The sequence below is a fragment of the Rhinoraja longicauda genome, chromosome 1 (genome assembly GCF_053455715.1).
Source record: "Rhinoraja longicauda isolate Sanriku21f chromosome 1, sRhiLon1.1, whole genome shotgun sequence".
Lineage (NCBI taxonomy): Eukaryota > Metazoa > Chordata > Chondrichthyes > Rajiformes > Arhynchobatidae > Rhinoraja > Rhinoraja longicauda.
In genome coordinates, this window is record NC_135953.1 from 87,723,731 (window position 1) to 87,748,894 (window position 25,164).

At 43.3% G+C, this 25,164-nt stretch overlaps 1 protein-coding gene across 5 annotated transcripts in view; it reads right to left on the reverse strand.

Annotated features, from left to right (window-relative positions):
• arhgap24 (Rho GTPase activating protein 24) overlaps positions 1 to 25,164 on the reverse strand; it is a 406,341-nt gene that overhangs the window by 108,193 nt on the left and 272,984 nt on the right. The window contains exon 1 of one of the 5 annotated variants that reach the window (XM_078402000.1): positions 17,114 to 17,203. The exons of 3 other annotated variants lie outside the window; for them this stretch is intronic. The gene's annotated coding sequence lies outside the window, so the exon portion shown is untranslated. Of the gene's footprint in view, positions 1 to 8,930; positions 9,039 to 17,113; positions 17,204 to 25,164 lie in introns of those variants that run through there. One more of the 5 variants, XM_078402010.1, reaches the window with a different exon arrangement.

Genomic DNA, 25,164 nt, shown 5'->3' on the forward strand with positions numbered 1-25,164 from the left:
CTGCTGAGTTACTCCAGCATTTTTGTAAACCAGCATCTGTAGGTCCAGCACTTTGCATCCTTTTATCTATTAACCAGCGTTTGCAGTTCTTTGTTTCGACATTTTCATTTAGTTTGCCCATTTCTAAAATCTAATCCTAAACTATAACCAGGATAAATACTAACAATAACTAAGTTTTCTGTGACTTATTTTTTAAATTACGTTATATTGATACATTTGGACACAGTGGTTCAATGCAAAACATTTGGGAGTAAGAAAGCGGGATTGACACAAGGAACCGCAGATGCTGGAATCTTGAGCAAAACACGAAGTGCTGGAGTAACTCAGCAAGGTCAGGCAGCATTTGAAGAGGGAATGGATAGGCAAAGTTTTAGATTGGGGGCAATCCACCAATCTGAAGAGGAGTCCTGACCCAAAATGTTGCCTGCCCATTCACTCCACAGATGTTGCCTGATCCGCTAAGTTACTCCAGAATTTTGTGTTTTGTGTAAGGGATTGTTTGTTCTTATTGGACTTAGTGTTTCAACTGCTGGTAATGTTTCATTTCACTACACATTTATGTGTATGTGACAAATAAACGACTATTGACTATTGACTATTATATTACATCTGAAGAAGGGTCTTGACCCGAAACGTCACCAATTCCTTCTCTCCAGAGATGCTGCCTGTCCCTCTGACTTACTCTGGCATTTTGTGTCTATCTTCGGTGCAAACCACCTCCTTGAGTTCATGTATAGGAAGGCTATCCACTTTGATGGCAAGAACAAGAAGGCAGATTATTATCTGAATGGTGTCAGATTAGGTAAAAGGGAGGTGCAACGAGACCTGAGTGTGCTTGTGCATCAGTCACTGAAAGTAAGCATGCAGGTACAGCAGGAAGGCACCTTGGCCTTCATTGCGAGAGGATTTGAGTTCAGGAGTAAGGAGGTCCTCATGGTGAGACCGCACCTGGAGTATTGTGTGCAATTTTGGTCTCCTAATTTGAGGAAGGACATTATTGCTATTGAGGGAGTGCAACAAAGGTTAACGAGGTTAATTCCCGGGATGGCGGGACTGACATATGATGAAAGACTGGGTCGACTGGGCTTGCATTCATTGGAATTTAGGACGATGAGCGGGGATCTTATAGAAACACTTAAAATTCTTAAATTGGACAGGCTAGATGCAGAAGAATATTCCCGATATTGGGGGAGTCCAGAACCAGGGGTCACAGTTTAAGAATAAGGGGTAGGCCATTTAGGGCTGAGATAAGGAAAAACTTTTTCACCCAGAGAGTTGTGAATCTGTGGAATTCTCTGCCCCGAAGGCAGTGGAGGCCAATTCATTGGATGTATTCAAAAGAGTTAGATTTAGCTCTTAGGACTAAAGGAATCAAGGGATATGGGGAAAAAGCAGGAATGGGGTACTGATTTTAGATGATCAGCCATGATAATACTGAATGGCAGTGCTGGCTCGAACGACCAAATGGCCTACTCCTGCACCAATTTTTCTATGTTTCTTTCTCTGTTTCTAACCGAAGATAGACACAAAATGCTGGAGTAACTCAGCGGGACAGGCAGCATCTCTGGAGAGAAGGAATGGGTGACGTTTTGGGTCGAGACCCTTCTTCAGACTGATGTCAGGGGAGAGGGAGAAACATAGATAAGGAAATGTAAGGTGTGAAAATGAGACAAAGGACGTGGAGATCAAGGAAAATGTAGAATAAATCATTGTTAGCTGGGAGAAGGTAACAACAAAGCAAATAGAGATAAAATGTTGTCGGAGTCAGACTAGTTGGAAATCTGGGAAGGGGGGAGGGATGGAGGGAGAGGGAAAGCAAAGGTTACTTGAAGTTAGACAAGTCAATGTTCATACCACTGGGGTGTAAACTGCCCAAGCGAAATACGAGGTCTCTCACCATTGCCATTGGGCATTGGTGTGATTGCCATACATTCTGCTAGTTTCACTGTTCATATCCCTTTGTTATCACTTCTACTATAGACCATTGTGGGCTCTACCTTTTCTTGGTGCCTGCTCTGATCTGTTCTGTACCCTTCCCGTACCTCTAGTTTCTCTCTCCTCTGAATATGTCTGAAGGAGGGTCTCGACCCGAAACCTTATCTATTCCTTTCTCCAGAGATTCTGCCTGACCCTTTGAGTCCAGTATTTTGTGTCTATTTCCACTGTAATTAGTTTGGTGTTTAATGGGCCCATGAAAGGCGTGGAGTTGAGGACTAATTCTTCATTGTGGCTAAACAGTACAACAAATGGTCTACTTTTTTTACCATCTGTAGTGATTTTCACCTTGAATTTGTCATGTGATCCATCTTTAAAGAAACTGCCTGTGCTTTACGATGACTGGCCAAATGTTGCTGCATTAGGACAGAACTGTGGGGAAGTCAGACACTCCACTTCAATTCCTTGGGTACCTGTCAGTAGTATTACATGAGCCATGCTCTAGTAGACATTGATATGACAATTTAATTTAATATGAATGAAATTGCATCCTCTAGGGCTTGTTTTAATAGGAGGATTGAAATATTACTTAATATTTTTCCAATCTGCTTTACTGTCTTGCACAGAAAAAAATGATAAAAATGTTCGGTCTTCACCAGACACACGCTACTCAATAAAATCACAAAGCAATGAACAGCCGTTCCTGATGTAGTAGGCAGAAAATAGTTGAACAATGCTATTAACTTATGTTTGATTAATATTGCTTTCTTTTCCGCGCATAAGCTTCTGAAGTCTTTGGGGTTTTGTTTTTATCTCATGGTGATTATGCAAATAGCCTCATTCAACGCTGAAAGGAGCTGTTTCATTCTGCCTAATTAGTTCATTTCCACCAATGCACATGCAAAGTGTTTTTCAATGTGAAGATTAGAAAAGGACGCATTAAATTAGGTCCTTTTACAACCACAGCACAACCTTGAATGTTCTGCCCTGATAAAATACTTTCTCATGTGGTGTAATGTAGGAAACAAACAGCCAATTTGCAGTCAAACTCCTGCAATGTAAAGGTGACCATAATCTGGTAATCCCGGCGTGGGGGAATCCCTTTGCCCCCCAAAGGGGGGAGGCGGGGGAGAGAACAAAGGAGGAGCCGGCGTACTTGGTAACTTTGTCAACCCCGTAGGTGGCCACTATTTGCTTACCTTGGGTACACAAGCAAAATATCTCACTCTGCCTTGTCACATGTGACGATAAAGTATTTCATTCCATGACCTTTTTTTTAAACATAGAACATGGAACATGTTCTATTGAACACAGAACTGACCAGCACAGGAACAGAGCCTTCAGCCTTCAATGTCTGTGCCTAACATAATACTAATAAACTAATCTCATCTGCCTGCACAAGATCTATATCACTCCGTTCCCTCCGTCCTAAGTAAAAGCCTCTTAAACATCAATATCGTAGCTGCCACCATCCGCCACCACCCCTGGCAGCGTATTTTAGGCACCCGCTATCCTCTATGTAAAAACAGTTAACAATGTTCATTGAAACATAAATACTGCTGGGACAATTGGGTGGCCCTCTCTTCCATATCAAGGGGACATGTGATCTTGTATAATTACTTGAGAGAAAAGAGAGGAACTTGTTTTAATGCCTCATCCACAGCATGTTTCTCTGACAGTCTTGCATTCCCTCAACATTGGTCTTAAGAATCAACCAGGTTTCTGCCTTTAAGTCCCTACACTGGGACTTGAACCCATTATCTTTGGACTCAGAGTCAAAAGTGTTGCTAAAGTTGATATATATTTGGTGGTATATGACATCATCATCAGCCAGCATCACCAGAGACCCACATCGCCCTGGCCACACACTCATTTCACCCCCTTATTATTGCACCACTATTGTTTGTTTTTTACGTGTACATATGTGTGTGTGTGTATATATATATATATATATATATATATATGCATGTGTGAGTATGTGTATATACACACACTGAACGTTTTTCCCCATTTATTATTTTTTTTACAGTGTACTATGTTTACATATTCTGATGCGCTGCTGCAAGTAAGAATTTCATTGTTCTCTCTGGAACATATGACAATAAAACACTCTTGACTCTTGAATCATATATTATGTTTTTGATTGGCACCACAAGTGTTGGCTATGGTATTTCCCTTTTAAATAATTAGACACCACTTTGAAAACTAGTGGGTTAAAAACTGATGCATTGATAAAAAGGTCAGCAAGACAGACCAGATCAATAGGTGAAAACTGGTCAATGAAATGCAAAAAAAGACATTAACTGCTGGAATAACTCAACGGGTCAGACAGCATCTCTGGCAAACATGGACAAGTGACATTTTAGGTCGGGGCCCTTCTTCAGACCAAGCTTGCTGAGTTACTGCAGGACTTTGTAGGTTTTTTTGTAAACCAGTGTCTGCAGATCCTTGTGTCGACATTTCAATGAGGTGTAAGGTGCACATCAGATCTCCAAACAGGTACAGGGAGAAAGAGGAGAGTTATAATAGGTTTTCTTTAAACAACGGAGAAGCTACTGAGCACGTAGATGTCCTGCAAAGTGGCCACCTTCTGTCGGAACCAGGTAAAAGAGGGAAAAAATATTCCTGAGCAGAGGTGGAGAGGTCCAAGGGCTACACAAAGCAAAAAATAGATTTGATATAGGATTTCGAGGAGAAGAAGTGCAGTAAAGATAAAGAATAAGGCTGAAAAAGTCACACTCCACCACTGAGTGAATTCTGTAAGAATCTACTCACAAAATCTATTGGCACATGAATTTTTAGGATCTGCTCCAATTCACTAGAGCTTCTTCACTCGTTTAGGCTGAAATATCATATTCCTTGTCTAAATCTAAGCAATGGCATGGGACCACTGAGGAAATTTTGGCTGATTGTTCACTGTTTGTAGCAACTTGGAAACATAACTGTGGACATTGGCATCTTCAGGGTATTCCACATGAATGGTCGGTACAATGTTTTGATGGGCGGCAAATTAAATCCCAAAGTGACGCAATGCCAAATAAAATTTTGCGCACACCAGCCAAACAGGTGAATGTTTTATTTTAAATCACAAATGAATTGTAAAAGAACTTGAATCGTATAATTTGCTTTATGATTTTGTGATGAGAGGGGTATTGAGCTGATAGTTCTCAGAATGTGGTATATGGCACAGTTATCAGTCACCATAATTTACAAGGTCGGTACAGAGACATAAGAGGCATCACTCTCTGGGGCAGCCCAATAAGCCCAGTGTTCAGAAACAGCTTCTTCTCAACAACCATCAGGCTGTTAAACACTACAAACTCCAAACTAAACTCTGAACTCCAACTAAACTCTGGGTTGCACTTGGGACTTTGGCTTGTTGTGTTTTTTGCACTTTATTTGATTTTTTATTTATGGATTTATCTTTGTTTGCTTATTATATTATTTATTGAGTACTGTGTTTGCAAACCTGTGTGCTGCTGCTCCAAGTAAGAATTTCATTGATTTGGTACATTTAACAATAAAACTCTATTTCCAGCCACTGCTCTCTCTCTGTGTGCGATAAATTACAAAAAGGTTCAGAATGTGAATTAAAGATCAGTAACATCCCAAAGTGTTGCGTTTTATTCTTTATCAATGGTCTTGTTTCCCCATTGACATTTCACATCTCTGATAACAACCTCTGATATTGTCACCAAGAGCTGTATGTTCAGTCACAACTGCATGAATCAGTCCATTGGCTCAGCAATCTACAGAGGCGCAGGAAGACAGCAGAATAGTGGTGGAGTCCTGCGGCGATCAATTTGCTTTCTATGGATCAAGTGAACAGTCTATGCCACTCTGTCTTCTCCAGAGAAAGCCAACATGCCTGACTGCCTCCAAAGGAAACAATAGACAATAGATGCAGGAGGAAGCCATTCGGCCCTTCGAGCCAGCACCGCCATTCAATGTGATCATGGCTGATCATTCTCAATCAGTACCCCGTTCCTGCCTTCTCCCCATACCCCCTGACTCCGCTATCCTTAAGAGCTCTATCCAGCTCTCTCTTGAATGCATTCAGAGAATTGGCCTCCACTGCCTTCTGAGGCAGAGAATTCCACAGATTCACAACTCTCTGACTGAAAAAGTTTTTCCTCATCTCAGTTCTAAATGGCCTACCCCTTATTCTTAAACTGTGGCCCCTTGTTCTGGACTCCCCCAACATTGGGAACATGTTTCCTGCCTCTAACGTGTCCAACCCCTTAATAATCTTATACGTTTCGATAAGATCTCCTCTCATCCTTCTAAATTCCAGTGTATACAAGCCTAGTCGCTCCAGTCTTTCAACATATGATAGTCCCGCCATTCCGGGAATTAACCTAGTAAACCTACGCTGCACGCCCTCAAATAGTGCAAATAGTAAGAAATCAGGCACTATTGGAGAGGGTGAGTGATTGAATACTCAGCCCAGAAGCTGCATTTCCAGTGCATGGCAGTGAAGTCAAGTAAACCAACTCGATAAAAAGGCAGTCCAGCACTCACTAGTGATTGCACATTGTCGTTCAAGAGAAATGGTGTAATTGTTAATAACTATTCAATTCAGATCTAAGTATTAAAAAGAAACACAGCTAATAAGTTTCAAACAGTTTGTCTGTCTGAATTCCAAACGATAATGGAACCATGTCTGCCTTTCCAGCAACTCTATACATAGGGTAATCTGCAGACATTTCTTTTTACGGTACATTGAGAAGAATGCACCATTGATTCTAACTCCTCGACCGTTTGAGCTGGCAACAGAGATACTGATTATGTGACAGATGTTATCCAATCAGGGAAAAGGCTGCCCAGTTCCAGAAACTCTCATCTACAAAATCCCAATTCTAGATGTTGTGCCAAAGAAAGCGTTGACAATTTGCAAAGTTGTTTCCATTCCACGGTTTACTGATTTTGTTCTGGCAGTCAGACAGTACGTAACGTTTCCAGCACTGATGGCAATCACGAAATGTTACCCGATCAAGGTATAGACTGCACTTACTGCAACATGAACTGGAAGCCTCATCAAATGTTTACAACTTTACAAATAAGTTTGCCCCTTGACCACTTTCTCAATCATAATGGATACTGGTTGTTTTATAACAAAACAGATTAAGGAGTTTATCCTACTGGAAAGAAAACTGTTCTATGCATTTACATCAAATTCTGTTGCATGCTGATTCGACCATAAATGAATAAGGGATGCAGTTTGAATCGATGGTAAAGCAAAATAGTTGGATTGGTAGCCTTTCTTATATTCTGTCCAAATGAGAATAAAGAAAACACAGTGTAAAACCAGTGCTGGTTTATAGTTATCTTTCATAGTTATCTCATTTGTGTTGCTGCCCAATACATATAACAACCTACACTATCTTCATAAGTTCATAAGTTATAGGAGTGAAATTAAGCCATTTGGCCCATCAAGTCTACTCCGCCATTCAATCATGGCTGATCTACCTTTCCTCTGAACCCCATTCTCCTACGTGAATTAAAAGAAACTGTAACTTTTCTTCATTTTTGCATCTCACTGGCCAGGTCAATATTCATTGCCTGAGTGTTGTCCAGGTCCTCCGACATGGCAACAAGGGCAGTTGATTTGTCTGCATGGTGCAATATCGTGCAAACATTAGTGCCTGATGTTATGATGAAATGGAAGTCAGTGATAACACAGCTAATGATGGTTGGGGCTATGGTACCCTCCTGAGGAAGTACTGCAGTGAGCCCCTGGGGCTGCGATGTATGAACTCAACAATTCCCATTACCATCTCTTGTACAAGATATAACAATCTATTGGAATGTTTCCCTTTTAAAAGCCCTTGTTTTCAGTTTTACTAAGGATCCTTGCCATCACATTCAGTCATATCGAGCATAGACGTCAAGGGCAATCTCTTTCACCTCATCTCACCTCTGGATTTCAGATTTGTTCCATTTCTGGACTGAGGCCATGTTTACTAATGCAGAAGAAGAAGAAATTGAAGAGAATTCGAGGAGCACAGAACCATTAAAGCAGGAAATTTAGCCATTCAGCCCATCAAGTCCATGTTGTCTTTCTGCAAGTGTAGTTTAATCAATCTTATTGTCCAACACTTTTTTTCTTCCTGGAATCCTGCAAATGTTTACTCTCAAGTACCTATCAAATTCCCCTTGGAGAGCAGCTATTCAAATGGCTGCCACCACTCTTTCAGGCAGTGAAATCCAGATTATGATTACTCCTTTTAAGAAGAGGTATTTCCTCTCATCATTGATGGACACAAAATGCTGGAGTAATTCAGCGGGACAGGCAACATCTCTGGAGAGAAGGAACGGGTGAAGTTTCAGGTCGACACCCTTCTTCAGACTGATGTCAGGGGAGAGGGAAATACATAGTTAAGGAAGTGTAAGGTGTGAAAGCAGGACAAAGGGAATGGAGACCAAGGAAAATGTAAAATAGATTGTTAGCTGGGAGAAGTTAACAAAGCAAACAGAGATAAAATGTAGTCAGAGACAGTAAGACTGGTCAGAGAACTGGGAAGGCGGAGAGATGGAGAGAGAGGGAAAGCAAGGGTTACTTAAAGTTAGAGAAGTCAATGTTCATACCGCTGGGGTGTAAGCTACCCAAGCGAAATATGAGGTGCTGTTCCTCCAATTTGCACTGGGCCTCATTCTGACAGTGGAGACACTGACAATCCTCTCATCATCCCCGGTTTTTTCGGCAATCACTTTAAAGTTAGCTCCTCTGGTCCTTTGCCTTTTTTAAAAATTGGAACAGTTATTCTTTTTTGCATTCTACCTAGACCTTTCATAGTTCTGAATAACCCCATGCTGTGGAATATCTTAAACACCACCACCCTATTAGAAATTTAATAAAGATAGTTGCCTATAAATCTGAGCAAATACAGAAAAAACCTGGAGAGGTATAGCTGGTCAACAAGTTGTAAGTTAAAGCACAAAATCCGTGACACATGGATCACTATGGAATTGTCCCATTCATAACATTAACGTACCTTTGTTTTCCGAAGTTAAAAAAATGACTGCTGTTGTTGCATATCAAAAGATATTGCTGTTTCTTGGGCTTTCTTTTCAATCTCATTTCTTGTATCACACAGCTACATAGCCACCGAAAATTCTTCCTTCACACAAGTGGCACTTGAATGCTCTGCTCCACATGAAACGTTAAATTTTGCTGCATTATTGTGGAGAACATCAGGTGCAGATCGAGGAAGCCCAGAGAGGGTAATTAATCACAGGGCTGATCATTTTGTTTTATTTAGCCGAGAATATCCTTTTAAATATCATTTAGTGGAGTCCAATAAGAACCATTTAAGGCTATCATAAGAACACTCAGTCTGCAGCAGGTCCTTGAAGCCTCAACATGCTCACTGATTAAATGCTCTGCCTTTGAAATAAACCGCAACCTTGTTTGATGTATCCATACTCTGCCTCAATGTGCTTGTGAAAACATGGCAGGCACAATCCGAATGTTCAACCCCAAAGTGCACCAAAATCAAATTCAAACACCCTCTCAACATCATTGAAATAAATCTTAAAATTGATGTACATTGCCAAACTCACAGATTAGATTAGTTTATTATCATATGCACTAGTGTGCAATGAAAATCACTGTTCATAAGAAGCTCACAGAATAAACAATATACAAACAGAAATGATAGATGCAACAATAAATACAGTGTATTTCGAGTAAAAAGAAAGAATTTAAACAGAACAATGAAATAAATCAATGTTTCAAGAAATTTTCAAGAAATTATTTGATCTAAAGTCACCAAACCCATCGGGTCCAACACCAGTAGTTTTGGAGGACAGGTCCTCAGAGGCATGGACGATATCTCTGGATAATTGATTGATTGATTAAAAGGTAGAGCATGGTAACAGGCCCTTCGGTCCACCGTCCATGCCAACCATTTATCACTCATTCATACTAGTTCTATCTTATCCGACTTTCTCATCCACTCCCTGCACATTAGAGGCAATTTACAAATGTTAATTAACCTACAAACCAGCATGTTTTTTGGGATGTGGGAAGAAACTGGAACACCTGGAGAAAACCCACATGGTCACAGGGAGAACGTGCAAACCATACAGACAGCAACCAAAGTCAGGGTCAAACTTGGTTCTCTGGAGATGGGAGGCAGCAGCTTTACCAGCTGTGCATTGCTGTAAGCTGTGGATTTTCTGAAGGAGTAAAAGGAAATGATCAAAAGAACAGCGGCAGGCCCAGGTTCAAACCCAACTACAGGTGCTTGTCTGTACAGAGTTTGTACGTACTCTCCGTGACCTGCGTGGGTTTTCTCTGAGATAGAAACATAGAAACATAGAAAATAGGTGCAGGAGTAGGCCATTCGGCCCTTCGAGCCTGCACCGCCATTCAATATGATCATGGCTGATCATCCAGCTCAGTAGCCTGTACCTGCCTTCTCTCCATACCCCCTGATCCTTTAGCAAAAAGGGCCACATCTAACTCCCTCTTAAATATAGCCAATGAACTGGCCTCAACTACCTTCTGTGGCAGAGAATTCCACAGACTCACCACTCTCTGTGTGAAGAAATGTTTTCTCATCTCGGTCCTAAAAGACTTCCACCTTATCCTTAAGCTGTGACCCCTGGTTCTGGACTCCCCCAACATCGGGAACAATCTTCCCGTATCTAGCCTCTCCAACCCCTTAAGAATTTTATATGTTTCTATAAGATCCCCCCTCAGTCTTCTAAATTCCAGCGAGTACAAGCCCAGTCTATCCAGTCTTTCCTCATATGAAAGTCCCGCCATCCCAGGGATCGTTGGTTCAATCTGGTGAACCTTCTCTGTACTCCCTCTAAGGCAAGAACGTCTTTCCTCAGGTTAGGGGACCAAAATTGCACACAATACTCCAGGTGCGGTCTCACCAAGGCCCTGTACAACTGCAGCAGAACCTCCCTGCTCCTAAACTCAAATCCTCTTGCTATGAATGCCAACATACCATTCGCTTTCTTCACTGCCTGCTGCACCTGCATGATTGCTTTCAATGACTGGTGCACCATGACACCCAGGTCACGTTGCATTTCCCCTTCTCCCAATCGGTCACCATTCAGGTAATACTCTGCTTTCCTGTTCTTGCCGCCAAAGTGGATAACCTCACATTTATCCACATTATATTGCATCTGCCATGCATTTGCCCACTCACCTAATCTATCCAAGTCACTCTGCAGCCTCCTAGCATCCTCCTCGCAGCTAACACTGCCACCCAGCTTCGTGTCATCTGCAAATTTAGAGCTGTTACATTCAATTCCCTTGTCCAAATCATTAATATACACTGTAAATAACTGGGGTCCCAGCACTGAGCCTTGCAGTACCCCACTAGTCACTGCCTGCCATTCCGAAAAGGACCCGTTTATTCCTACTCTTTGCTTCCTGTCCGCCAACCAATTTTCTATCCACCTCAACACTGAACCCTCAATACCGTGTGCTTTAAGTTTGTACACCAATCTCCTATGTGGGACCTTGTCGAAGGCCTTCTGAAAGTCCAGATATAACACATCGACTGGTTCTCCCTTATCCACTCTACTAGTTACATCCTCGAAAAATTCTATAAGATTCGTCAGACATGATTTGCCTTTGGTAAATCCATGCTGACTTTGTCCGATGATTTCACCACTTTCCAAATGTGATGCTATCACATCTTTAATAACTGACTCTAGCATTTTCCCCACTACCGATGTTAGGCTAACTGGTCTATAATTCCCCGTTTTCTCTCTCCCTCCCTTTTTAAAAAGTGGGGTTACATTAGCTACCCTCCAGTCCTCAGGAACTACTCCAGAATCTAAAGAGTTTTGAAAAACTATCACTAATGCATCCACTATTTCTGAGGCTACTTCCTTAAGCACTCTGGGATGCAGCCTATCTGGCCCTGGCGATTTATCTGCCTTTAATCCATTTAATTTACCTAACACCACTTCCCGACTAACCTGGATTTCCCTCAGTTCCTCCATCTCATTAGACCCCTGGTCCCCCGCTATTTCCGGCAGAGGTTTATGTCTTCCTTAGTGAAGACAGAACCAAAGTATTTGTTCAATTGGTCTGCCATCTCCTTGTTCCCTATGATCAATTCACCTGTTTCCGACTGCAAGGGACCTACATTTGTCTTAACTAATCTTTTTCTCTTCACATATCTATAAAAGCTTTTGCAGTCAGTTTTTATGTTCCTTGCCAGTTTTCCCTCATAATCTATTTTCCCTTTCCTAATTAAGTCCTTTGTCCTCCTCTGCTGGACTCTGAATTTCTCCCAGTCCTCTGGTATGCTACTTTTTCTGGCTAATCTGTATGCTTCATCTTTTGTTTTAATACTATCCTTGATTTCCCTTGTTAGCCACGGATGCACTACCTTTCCTGGTTTGTTCTTTTGCCAAACTGGGATGAACACTTGTTGTAGTTCATCCATGCGACCTTTAAATGCCTTCCATTGCATGTCCACCGTCAACCCTTTCAGCATCAATCGCCAGTCTATCTTGGACAATTCACGCCTCATACCCTCAAAGTTACCTTTCTTTAAGTTCAGAACACTTGTTTCTCTATTGACTTTGTCACTCTCCATGTGAAGAACTCTACCATATTATGATCACTCTTGCCCAAGGGGCCTCGCACAACAAGACTGCTAACTAACCCTTCCTCATTACTCAATACCCAGTCTAGAATGGCCTGTTCTCTCGTTGGTTCCTCGACACGTTGGTTTAGAAAACCATCTCTCAAACATTCCAAGAAATCCTCTTCCTCAGCACCCCTGCCAGTTTGGTTCACCCAATCTATATGTAGATTGAAGTCACCCATTATAACTGCTGCACCTTTAGTGCACGCATTTCTAATTTCCTGCTTGATGCCATCCCCAACCTCACTACTGCTGTTAGGTGGCCTGTACACAACTCCCACTAGCGTTTTCTGCCCCTTAGTGTTTCGTAGCTCTACCCATATCGATTCCACTTCCTCCAAGCTAATGTCCTTCCTTTCCACTGCTTTAATCTCCTCTCTAACCAGTAACGCTACCCCACCTCCTTTTCCTTTCTGTCTATCCCGTCTGAATATAGAATATAACTGGATGTTGAGCTCCCAGCCTTGGTCACCCTGGAGCCATGTCTCCGTAATCCCAACTATATCATAATCATTAATAACTATCTCCACATTTAATTCATCCACCTTATTACGTATACTCCTTGCATTGAGACACAAAGCCTTCAGGCTTGTTTTTACAACTCTCTTACCCCTTATACAATTATGTTGAAAAGTGGCCCTTTTTGATTTTTGCCCTGGATTTGTCTGCCTACCACTTTTACTTTTCACCTTGCTACCTGTTGCTTCTACCCTCATTTTACACCCCTCTGTCTCTCTGCTCCTGCTCCCATCCCCCTGCCACATTAGTTTAAATCCTCCCCGACAGCACTAGCAAACACTCCCCCTAGGACATTGGTTCCATTCCAGCTCAGGTGCAGACCGTCCTGTTTGTACTGGTCCCACCTCTCCCAGAACTGGTTCCAATGTCCTAAAAATTTGAATCCCTCCCCCTTGCACCATTTTTCAAGCCACGTATTCATCTGAAATATCCTCCTATTCCTACTCTGACTAGCACGTGGCACTGGTAGTAATCCAGAGATTATTACCTTTGAGATCCTACTTTTAAGTTTATCTCCTAGCTCTCTAAATTCACCTTGTAGGACCTCATCCCGTTTTTTACCTAGATCTTTGGTTTCCTCCCACACTCCAAAGACATACAGATGTGTAGGTTAATTGGCTTGTATAAATGTATAATTGTCCCTAGTGTGTGTAGGATGGTGTTCGCGTGCGGGGATCGCTGGTCGGTGCGGACTCGGTGGGCCGAAGGGCCTGTTTCTGCGTTGTATCTCTGAACTAAATTAAACAACCATCATACGTTACCCATAGCTGCTGTGCAGTTAACGTAGGAACTGTTCCCAAGCAATAGTTACCTCTTCTCGGAGCAACAACAACGTGGAAGACAATTTGTACTGAAGCATGCAGTTTACAGCCTTGTGCTAATGAAGCATAACGCTGCCTATCAGCTATTGGTGACAGCCTGTTGCAGTCACTAAAGGATTAATCAGCTGACCAGAGCATTTGATCATTTTGAAATAAAGCCTGTGGCAGGCAATAGGAAAAAGCAACAATTCTTCAAATATGAAATTCATGAAAATATGAAACACTTGCAGAGCACATCCACATGTTGAGATCTCACATACTAACTTTCTCCACATTTGCGAACTGAGATCAACAATGACTAAAAGTAGTTATAAACATGCAGCCTGTGCAGTCTCAACAAGACTGAAAGGAACCAGGTGTCCAAACTGAAATAAAGACACAGGAAACACATATGCTGGAATCTTGAGTATAACATAAAATACTGGAGGAACTCTGCAGGTCAGGTAGCACCTGTGGAAGGAATGAGTAGATGACGATTCAGATCTGAAGAAGAGTCCTGATCCGAAACATCGCCCGTCCACTCCGTGCACAGATGCTTCCTGACCTGCTGAGTTACTCTAGCACTTTGTGTTTTACTCCAAATTCCTAACGATTCCTTTACATGCACAGAGGCTCAAGATGCACATCAAGATTTTCCAGTGAATTTCATCAATATTCTTATCCTTAACAAGATTTGCATTGAAGAAACAGATGATAAGAATGGCACTGCTTTCACTGACTCTGACATTTGGGGATACACTGATGCAAATAGTTATCCACAGGCCACTACATGGAAAGCCATTCGCGGAACAAACATCTATATTGTACTAGTAAAGGGTGCACCCGCTGGGCCCAAACCTCGTTGGGTTCCCATTATGACGTGGCAAAATCGTGTTTTTTCTTTAAAATAAATGGTTTTTAAAAAATGAAATAAATGTCAATGAAAATCACGTTTTTTCTTTAAAATAAAAGACGTTTTAAAAAAGATAAATAAATCTCAATGAAAATTGCATTTCTTCTTTAAAATAAATGGCGTTTTTTTTTTAATGAAAAAAATCTCAATGAAAATGAAGATTTTTTTTAAAAACGTATCTTTAACGTTTTGGCTTTTTATTGTTCAAATTCTCTTTTGGAGATCCTCGAGACTGGCCCCTCATTCAGCTGTAGCGAAAGCTCGACTGCGATGGCCGTTGCTTTGAGCGGGAAGAAGACCCGGCGGACAACCAGCGCGCTTTGAGCGGGAAGAGCTGGCGACCAATCAGAGCTGGTTGATCAATCAGGCTGAGCTCCTCCCATGTGGGACCCGGACCAATCCGGCATCTAGCGGGAGGTCGGAGCCAATCAATTGACCCCACGTGGGAAAATCGCGTTTTTTCTTTAAAATAAATGGCATTTTTTTGCATTGGTCCAGCACCCTACCCTCCCCCACTCCCCCTCCCTCCCCCCTTCCCCCTACCCCTCCCCACCCACTCCATCCCCCCTCAACCCCCCTTATCCCCCTTCCTCCCCTCACCCCCCTCACCCACTCACCCACTCCATCCTCCCTCAACTCTCCTTATCCCCCCCTCCTCCCCCCCTCCTCCCCCCCCCGCCTCACCCACTCCATCCTCACTCAACCCCCCTTAAAACTCCTCCAAACCTCTCCTGCATTGGTCTAGGACCTTCCCCTCCCCCCCTCCCACTCCCCTCCTCCCTTAGGTCGCTGCTGTTTGCACATCGCAAAGTCCAATTATCGTAAGTCGGGGAGCATCTGTATCAGATCAACAGGCCCCAACTGCACACGCGAGGATCTGGCGGCCATCGTACGTAGTATTAGATCACCGAGTCCCAACTGCGCAGGCGTGGACCCATTCGTTCTGCGCACGCGCGGATCCGGCGGCCATCTTATGTAAGTATTAGATCAATGGGCCTCAACAGTGCAGACGTGGAGCCGTTGGGTTCCCATTGTGATGTCGAACACGCGGACCCGTTGGGTTCCCATTGTGACGTCGGACGTGGCTGACGGGTAGGGTAAGTGGAAAAGGGATTTATTAAAGTTTAAAAAGTGATTTATTAAAGTTTAAAAAGTGAAAAACGTTTAAAATATAACAACCATTTCAACCAGAGGACAATAGTGAGTAAGGTGGTCCTAAAATTGTTGCGCTATCGTGCACAGTTTTGACTGTATTTTGGGCACGTACAAAAATGCAATATATATATATATATATATATACGTACGATGATTGATAGTTTTAGTTTTTTAAAAAAATAAATATATATATATATATAGATTGGTTGTCCAGGAAGCCTTGGAAAAAGGCCTTACTTCATGGCTACACCGTTTCATTTTTGATCCTTTGTAAACATGCTTAGGTCACCTTCCTTTCTGATGCCAACAGTAAAATTACTGTATCACATGACCACTGATAATTTAAATCTTATTGAGTGACATTTGCTAAAACAGCATAAATTAGATCATTAGGTAATGTAATAATTTAGCCCAAGATCATTCCGAATGAGTCTTTGTTTGTAATTTTCCCATTTGGGTAAATTCAAAGCAAACTCTCTTGTAAATGGATCACCTGTTAAATATGCATGCATACTCGTTTTCAAGGGTAACCATTTAACTTTTTTCCCAAATATATGATGCTTCAATACAGGCTTTCAATTCATCTGCTTTAGTACCTCATGGAATTACTGGTAGCATTTGATGAAAATCTCCAGCAAACACCTAAAGTAACACCTCCCATTAATTTATTATTGTGTCTAAGGGCTTGTAACGTTTGATCTAATGCTTCAATGGCTGCTTCGTAAGCCACAAAAGGATTTTTTTTTCCTTTTCAGTTCCCCAAACACATTTGTCAAAATTAAAGAGCGTCTAAGAGCCAAATATGTCATTTCCTCCTACCCCTCAGCCCCCTGTCAAAAATAACACAAAATAGTAGCTCACAATACATTATCGGGAAGAAAAATTGCATAGTACAGACATTAGGAGTTTTCCAGAGTCTTAACTTGCTAGGTTATATGTTTTCAGTAGATTTGAAGCAATGACAGAAGATGCCTTAGCCAAGGTGTTTGCCTTTGAACTTTAGCAGAAAGTCATAGAATCATAGAACGTGGAAACTGGCCCTTCAGCCCACCTTGCCCACACGTTTCATCAACACTAGTCCCACCTGCCTGTGTTTGGTCCATATCCCTCTAAACCTGTCCCATCCACGTACCTATCGAAATGTTTCATAAACGTTGTGATAATACCTGCCTCAACTACCTCCTCCGGCAGCTCGTAGAAATTTTTTCTCCCATTCCACCAGAAGCATCCACAGAAAAATTATTCCTTGGTCATCATAAACGGCCTTTGTAATGGTATCTACGGCGTTTCTTCTGTAACTCAGAAAATGTTGTCTGAAGAAGGGTCTCGACCCGAAACATCACCTATTCCTTTTTACCAGTGACGCTGTCTGACCCACTGTGTTACTCCAGCATTTTGTTCTATCTTTGGTGTAAACCAGCATCTGCAGTTTCTTCCCACACAGTATAACATTCGTCGAATGGTTCTGCAACCAGTCACGGTGTCTTAGGCTCTGTTTCCAGAGGAGGGAGCTCTCCACCTCAAGATGGTTTGCACAGTCCTGCCATATCACCAAACATTTACATTATACCGCAGTCGTGCTAAAGGCTTTTTAATGGACTAACTGCTGATACAGCCTTCCAGCTAGATTTCATTCAAAACTAAATGCATGAATATGAATGAAAACTAATTTTACCAACGGAATGCAGCAGGTTTAGGAATGATTTTCAATTTCCACTAGCTTCCACTGCAATGTTCGGCATTAGATGAACTCTATATCCAGCACATTTTCTAGGAAACCTTTGGGTGGGTTTATTTGGATAGTTATCTTCTGAACAAATGTCCACAGATAGGCACCAGTCATGACAAGGCACCAACATTTGTCACAGTGTGCCCTTTAAAATGGCAGTTCAGCAACAGCCCCGCTAGGCAATGAGAAACAGCAATGTGTGCACGTACACTCGACCAGATTGCACTCGATTCAGCTCACAACCCACTCCCCACCATCCCTCCTCCACCACCCCAGTCACATGAGAAATGGTGCTACATAAAAATAGTTTTTCCTCTGCTCCAGCTACAGTTTGTATTTCTGGACAATTTACTTGCACCTTACAACATAGAACATAATATAGTACAGACACAAAAAGCTGGAGTAACTCAGCGGGTCAGACAGCATCTCTGGAGAAAAGGAATAGGTGACATTTCGGCAGAGTGGAAACAGACCCTTCAGCCCACCGTCACCCATACATTAGTTCTATCCTGCACACCTACCCACCAACCCTTAATGTCACCTATTCCTTTTCTCCAGAGATGCTGTCTGACCTGCTGAGTTACTCCAGCTTTTTGTGTCTATCTTTGGTTTAAATCAGCATCTGCTCTTCCTTCCTACACAGAATATAGTGCAGCACTGGAACAGGCTCTTTGGCCTATGATGTCTGTGCTAACCTTGATGTCTAATTAAATTCATGTCATCTCCCTGCACATAATCCATACCCCTCTATTCCCCGGCATGTTCAAGTGTCTAACTGCCTCTTAACATCATCAACATATCTGCTTCCAACTGTCCCCCACCACTCCCCCCCCCCCCCCCCCCCCCCCCCCCCCCAGCACCACGTTCCAGGCATCCACCACTCCGTGTAAAGAGGTTGCCATGTGCATCTCCTTTAAAGCATTCGATCTTCACCTTAGAGCTCGTACTCTAGTTTTTTGACATTTTCACCTTGGGAGAAAGTCTCTGAATGTTTACCCTATCTATGGCAGTGATTATTTTTATAGTTAATAATCAATTAATCAGGCAACCTTACAGTGGTCAATCGTCAATTGCTAGTATAGTATAGTATAGTCAATTTATCTGTCACATACACATAAATGTGCAGTGAAATGAAAGATTACCCGCAGTCCAACAATAAGACCAATAAAAATAAGCAATAAAAATATGCAATAACACATACAATCATAACCAACACCAAACAAAAGAAACATCCATCACAGTGAGTCTCCTCCAGTCACCTCCTCACTGTGATGGAAGGCCAGAATGTATTTTCTCTTCCCCTGCCGTCTTCTCCCGCAGTCAGGCTGCTGAAGTTGCCACGTCGGGGCGGTCGTGGCTCCCGACATTGAAGCCCCCGCCGGGCTAACCAAATACGATGCTATATACTAGCTCAGTGCAGCAACTGTTGCATTACTTTCCTTGCCTGTTTGTGATCTCTGTGGCCCACTTTTTGAAGGTGCCTCTTAATAATGTTTGTTTTTCATGTCATTCATCAAATCTGCAATTCCGCCCAGCTGCTGTGTAAATGAACCTGACCTGGGAAAGCACACTTACCATTATCCCTGATCAGAATGCATGCGCAGCAAACAGCAAGCTGCAGCCACCTCATGAAACATGGTGTAGTGGTTATAATCAGGGAGACATATTATCATCCATCCGTCCTGAGTCATACCACAAAATACAATTATCATGCTATCTTCATCCTTGCTATCTTCATCCAGCAATTAATATAATAATTGTTTATTATATTAAAGCAAAGTAGATATATGCTGTTTCGTTTTAATATGATGGTAACAGTGGACGTAAATCTGTGGCAGCCATCTTGATTAAATCAGATGTCTACATTTGTAAGCATTCTAGTCTCTCAAAGTCAATATGGTTGCAGTCACCGTACATATAAGTATATAATCCAGGTTAAAATACAGGGCGGCAAAGTGGCACACCTGGTAGAGCTGCTGCCTCACAGCACCAGAAACATGGGTTCGATCCTGACTTTGGGTGCTGTCTGAGTGGAGTTTGCATGTTCTCCCTATAACCATGTTGGTTTCCTCCGGGTGCTCTGGTTTCCTCCCACTATGTGGGAGGAATATGTAATATATGTGGTTGTGTGGGTTAATTGGCCTCTGTGGTTGTGAGGGTTAATTGGCCTCTGTAAATTGCCCCCAGTGTGTAGGGAATGATGTGAAAGTGGGATAACATAGAAGTAGTGTGAACAGGTCGGTGCATCGGTGTGGACTCAATGGGCCGAAGGGCAGTTGCCATGTGTTATTCCTAAGCTAAACTGTATTAAATTAAACTAAAATCTGTAATACTGGACGCCACGGTGGCACAGCTGGTAGAGCTGCTGCCTCACTACGCCAGAGAACAAGGTTCGATTCTGACCTTGGGTGTTGTTTGTACGGAGTTCGTACGTTATCCCTGTGACCACGTGGGTGTTCTCCGGGTGCTCCTGTTTCCTCCCATATTTCCAAAGATGTACAGTTTAGTCGGATAACTGGCTTCTGTAACTAGTCCCTAGTGTGTAGGATAGAACTAGTGTATGGGTGATCACTGGTCGGTGCGGACTTGGTGCGCTGAAGGGCCTGTTTCCACTCTGTATCTCTAAACTAAAGTACTGAGAGAATGCTGAATTGTTTGAGGTGCTTTCTCAGAAGAGATATTACATTGAAGCCTTGTCTGTGCATTGAAGTATCACTTCTCAGAGGTCATTGTGTGTTCCATATATTACATGTTCAGTTAATAACAGATTAATTGCTTATTCTTTTCATTTGCTGCTAGTGGAATTTTCCTGTGTACAAACTTGCTGCCTTGTTTGCCTACAAATGCCTTCAAAGATACTTAATTGGAATCGAAGCATTCTAACATATGCTGTTATATATGTGACTGGATGCCATAGGCTTTTTCTTCAAGTTGGGATTTAATCAACATCAACTGATTGCAAATTTAAATGTCCATATGAAATCTGAGCCGATTAACTTCTTTTGCACTTCCATCATTAAAGTGATTTAATTGAATCTTCTGCTAATTGTGATGAGTAACCATCTGAATTGATTATTTGTCAGCACGTAGATGGCCTCACAGTGAAATTAAAGGACAGCAATGTCCAGGAAAGTGGCTTTGAGTTCACACACAAGCTTCCTACCAAATATAGGAGCCTCCAAGGCTTGCAAAACCTCTGCAGGACCTTTAACCTTCACTGTTAGTCACAGAGTCGCACAGCATGGAAACAGGCCCTTTGGCCCAACTTGCCCACACCGACCAAAATAGCCTATCTACACTAATCCACCTGCCTGTGTTTGGCCCATATACTTCTAAACCTTTCCTATCCATGTATCTGTCCAAATATCATTTAGATATTGCTTCAACTATCTCCTCCAGCAGTTTGTTCCATATACCGATGGCCCTTTGTGTGAAAAAGTTACCCCTCGGGTTCCTATTAAAACATTCCCCTCTCAGCTTAAAACTATGTCCTCTGGTTCTTGATTCCACTACTCTGGATAAACAACTCTGTGCATTTACCCTCTCTATTCCCCTTATCATGTTATACACCTCTTTAAAATCACCGCTCATCCTTCTGCACTCCAAGGAATAATGTCCTAGCCTGCTCAACCTTCCCCTGTACCTAAGGCTCTCGAGTTACAGGGTGACCAAAACTGAACATAATACTCCAAATGGGGCCTGACCACTGTCTTGCACGATCACCAATGCATTGCACAAAATGTATTGAAGAAGATAAACTGCATTCTGTGTCAGATAAAATAAGAGGAAGACCCACATTTTAAAAAAATGCATGATTTACTTTAATGGTCTGAAATCAGCTTTGTTTACCAGTTCAAGGACAATTCACATCAAGCTGAACACCCAAAACATGGCTGACGTTTTAATCCCCACTGTGCACTCACATGTGAGCGTATTGCCTGAATGCACAATCCCAGCAAAAATTGTGGATTAGGAGTACCACTAACAATGAGAAAAAGTCACTGCAGTTATTATTGCAATTCTTTCACATCTGTGGACAGTATCATTGCTTTGTTTTTATCAAAATAAACAAGCTGTTTAGACAAATGCCAGCAGATGGAGAGATGGGTGGAACACTACTCCGACCTCTACTCGAGAGAGAACATTGTATCCTCTTCAGCCCTTGACGCCATTGAGTGCCTGCCGACCATGGATGAGTTAGATGGAGAACCGATGGTAGAAGGGCTCAGCAAGGCAATTGACAGCCTGGCCTCAGGCAAGCCCCCAGGCAGCGATGGGATTCCCCCTGACCTGATCAAGCACTACAAGACTACCTTACTGCTTCCTTTGCATGAAGTCCTCTGCCAGTGCTGGCATGAAGGAGCTGTACCGCAGGACACGAGGGATGCCACGATCATTACCCTCTACAAAAACAAGTACGTGAAGCTCTCATCAGAGACATGTTGTTCGCCGATGACGCAGCAGTTGTGTCCCACACCCAGCAGGAACTACAGTCATTGATGGACCGCTTCTATCGGGCTTGCAATGACTTTGGACTGACCATCAGCCTGAAGAAGACGAACGTCCTGGGACAGGAAACAGAGGCACCGCCTGTCATCACCATCAACGACTACGAACTCGATGCCATCCATCAGTTCACGTACCTCGGCTCCACCATCACTGACAACCTCTCTTTGGACACAGAGATTGACAGGAGGATCGGGAAGGCAGCTACAACTCTCGCTCGCCTCACAACTCGAGTGTGGACCAATCCAAAGCTGATAGTGAAGACAAAGATAGCAGTCGACAACGCCTGTGTCAATAGCACGATGCTGTACGGCAGTGAGACATGGACTACATATGCCAGACTGGAGAGAAGACTCAACACCTTCCACCTTAGAAGCATCCACCGTATCCTGGGTATATCCTGGCAAGACAGAGTCCAACACTGAGATTCTGTCTCACGCTGGCCTTCCCAGTATGTACACTCTACTCAGGCAGCACAGGCTGCGGTGGCTGGGCCATGTCCACCGCATGGTGGATGGCCGTATTCCAAAAGACATCCTCTATGGAGAGCTAACATCTGGGAGGAGAACCATCGGCCGCCCCCAACTATGTTACAAGGATGTCTGCAAGAGAGATTTGAAGGCGCTCAACATTGATGTGGAGTCCTGGGAGAGCCTTGCAGCTGACCGTACAAGGTGGAGAGGTACCCTGAACCAACATCTCAAGATGGGGGAAGAGAAACTGATGAATGCAGCGGCAGAAAAGCAGGCGCGCGGAAAGGAGTGCAGCAACTTCAACAAACCAGAGAACACACACAAATGTGACCTTTGCGACAGAGACTGTCACTCCCGCATTGGTCTCTTCAGCCACAAGCGACGCTGCTCTAGCCGAGGTGTGGAGCAAGCAGCCAACTAGGATGCATCACCCGTGGTCAGCCATGACTGAGGGGGGTTAAGAAGACACAAAATGCTGGAGTAACACAGCAAGACAGGCAGCATATCTGGAGAGGAATGTGTAACGTTTCGGGTCGAAACTCTTCTTCAGATTGACGTCGGCGGGGGGGGGGGGGGAGATAGTTAGATGAGGAGGTGTGAAGGTGTGAAAACAGGGCAAAGGGAATGAGGATCAAGGAAAATGTAGCATAAATCATAGTTAGCTGGGAGTTAGTAACAACAAAGCTACAGAGATAAAATATAGTCCGGTCGGAGAACTGGGAAAGGGGAGGGGATGAAGAGAGAGGGAAAGCAAGGGTTACTTGAAGTTAGAGAAGTCCATGTTCATACCGCTGTGGTGTACGCTGGCCAAGCGAAATATCAGGTGCTGTTCCTCCAATTTGCGCTGGGCCTCACTCTGACAATGGAGGAGGCCCAGGACAGAGAGGACAGTGTAGGAATGGGCGGGGGAGTAAAAGTGTCAGGTAGGTTCAGGCGGACTGAGCTGAGGTGTTCAGTGAAACAATTGCCGAGCCTGCACTTGGTCTCGCCAATATACAGAGTCCACACTTGGAACAGCAGATAAGTAGTTGAGGTTGGAGGAAGTGCAAGTGAACCGCTGGCTCATCTGAAAAGACTGTTTGGGTCCTTGGGTGGAGTCGAGGGGGGAGGTATAGGGACAGGTGTTGCATCTCCTGCGGTTGCAGGGGAAAGTACCTGGAGAGGGGGTGGTTTGGGTGGGAAGGGACAACTTGACCAGGGGGTTGTGAAGGGAATGGTCTCTGTGGAAGGCAGAAAGGGGTGGAGGTGGGAAGATGTGGCTAATGGTGGGAAGATATTTACATTCAGTTATTCCATTGACCAGCCAACCAGCTAATGCTGAACCAAGCCCAACTCTCAGTGGGGTCATCTTATCCAAGCAGCTCATTTATAGGAAAAGTATCCAAATGTCTGGAGTATCGATCCTGCTGCACAGGTTTGAACTTCAGGAATTTAAATTCAAATAGAAATAAAAAGATGGAATCAGGAAATGGGGTAGCAGAGTGGCACAGCAGTAGAGTTGCTACTTCACAGCACCAGAGACCTGGGTTCCATGCTGACTATGGCTGCAGTTTGTACGGAACTTGCACATTCTTCCTGTGACCCCGTGGGTTTTCTCCAGGATCTCCAGTTTCCTCCCACACTCCAATGATGTACAGGTTTGTAGGTTAATTGGCTTCGGTAAAATTGTAAATTGTCCCTAGTGTATAAGGTGATCGCTGGTCGTCAGGGACCAGGGAGGTGGGGGGTGCGGCAAAGGTCTTATTTCTGCGCTGTAGCTCTAAAGTCTAAAGTCCAAAGAGTGTGATTGGGTGGCACAGTGGAGCAGCCCACAGTGCCTGCGACCTGGGTTCGGTCTTAAACTCGGCTGCAGTTTGTGTGGAGTTTGCATGTTCTTCCTTTGACTGCATGGGCCTTCTCCAGATGCTCTGGCTTTTACCCAAAGACGTGCAGGTTGGTAGGGGATCTTATCGAAACATATAAGATTATTAAGGGGTTGGACACGTTAGAGGCAGGAAACATGTTTCCAATGTTGGGGGAAGTCCAGAACCAGGGGCCACAGTTTAAGAATAAGGGGTAGGCCATTTAGAACGGCGATGAGGAAAAACCTTTTCAGTCAGAGAGTTGTGAATCTGTGGAATTCTCTGCCTCAGAAGGCAGTGGAGGCCAGTTCTCTGAATGCATTCAAGAGAGCTAGATAGAGCTCTTAACTTGCATTTATGGAGAGTGTCTGTTTCAACCTTGACTTGTGTGTTTAAAAAGATGGGATAACTGGATCACTCACTACTCCATAGGCAGCTTCTAACATGCCACAGTAATTATGTTCATAAGCTCATAGGAGCAGAAGTGGGTCATTTGGCCCACCGAGTCCACTCCACCATTCAAACATGGCTGATCTATCTTTCCCTCTCAACCCCATTCTCCTGCCTTCTCCCCATAGCCCGTGATACCATTACCAATCAAGTATTTGTCAATCTTAGCCCTAAAAATACCCAAGAACTTGGCCTCCACAGCCATGTGTTACAGTCCA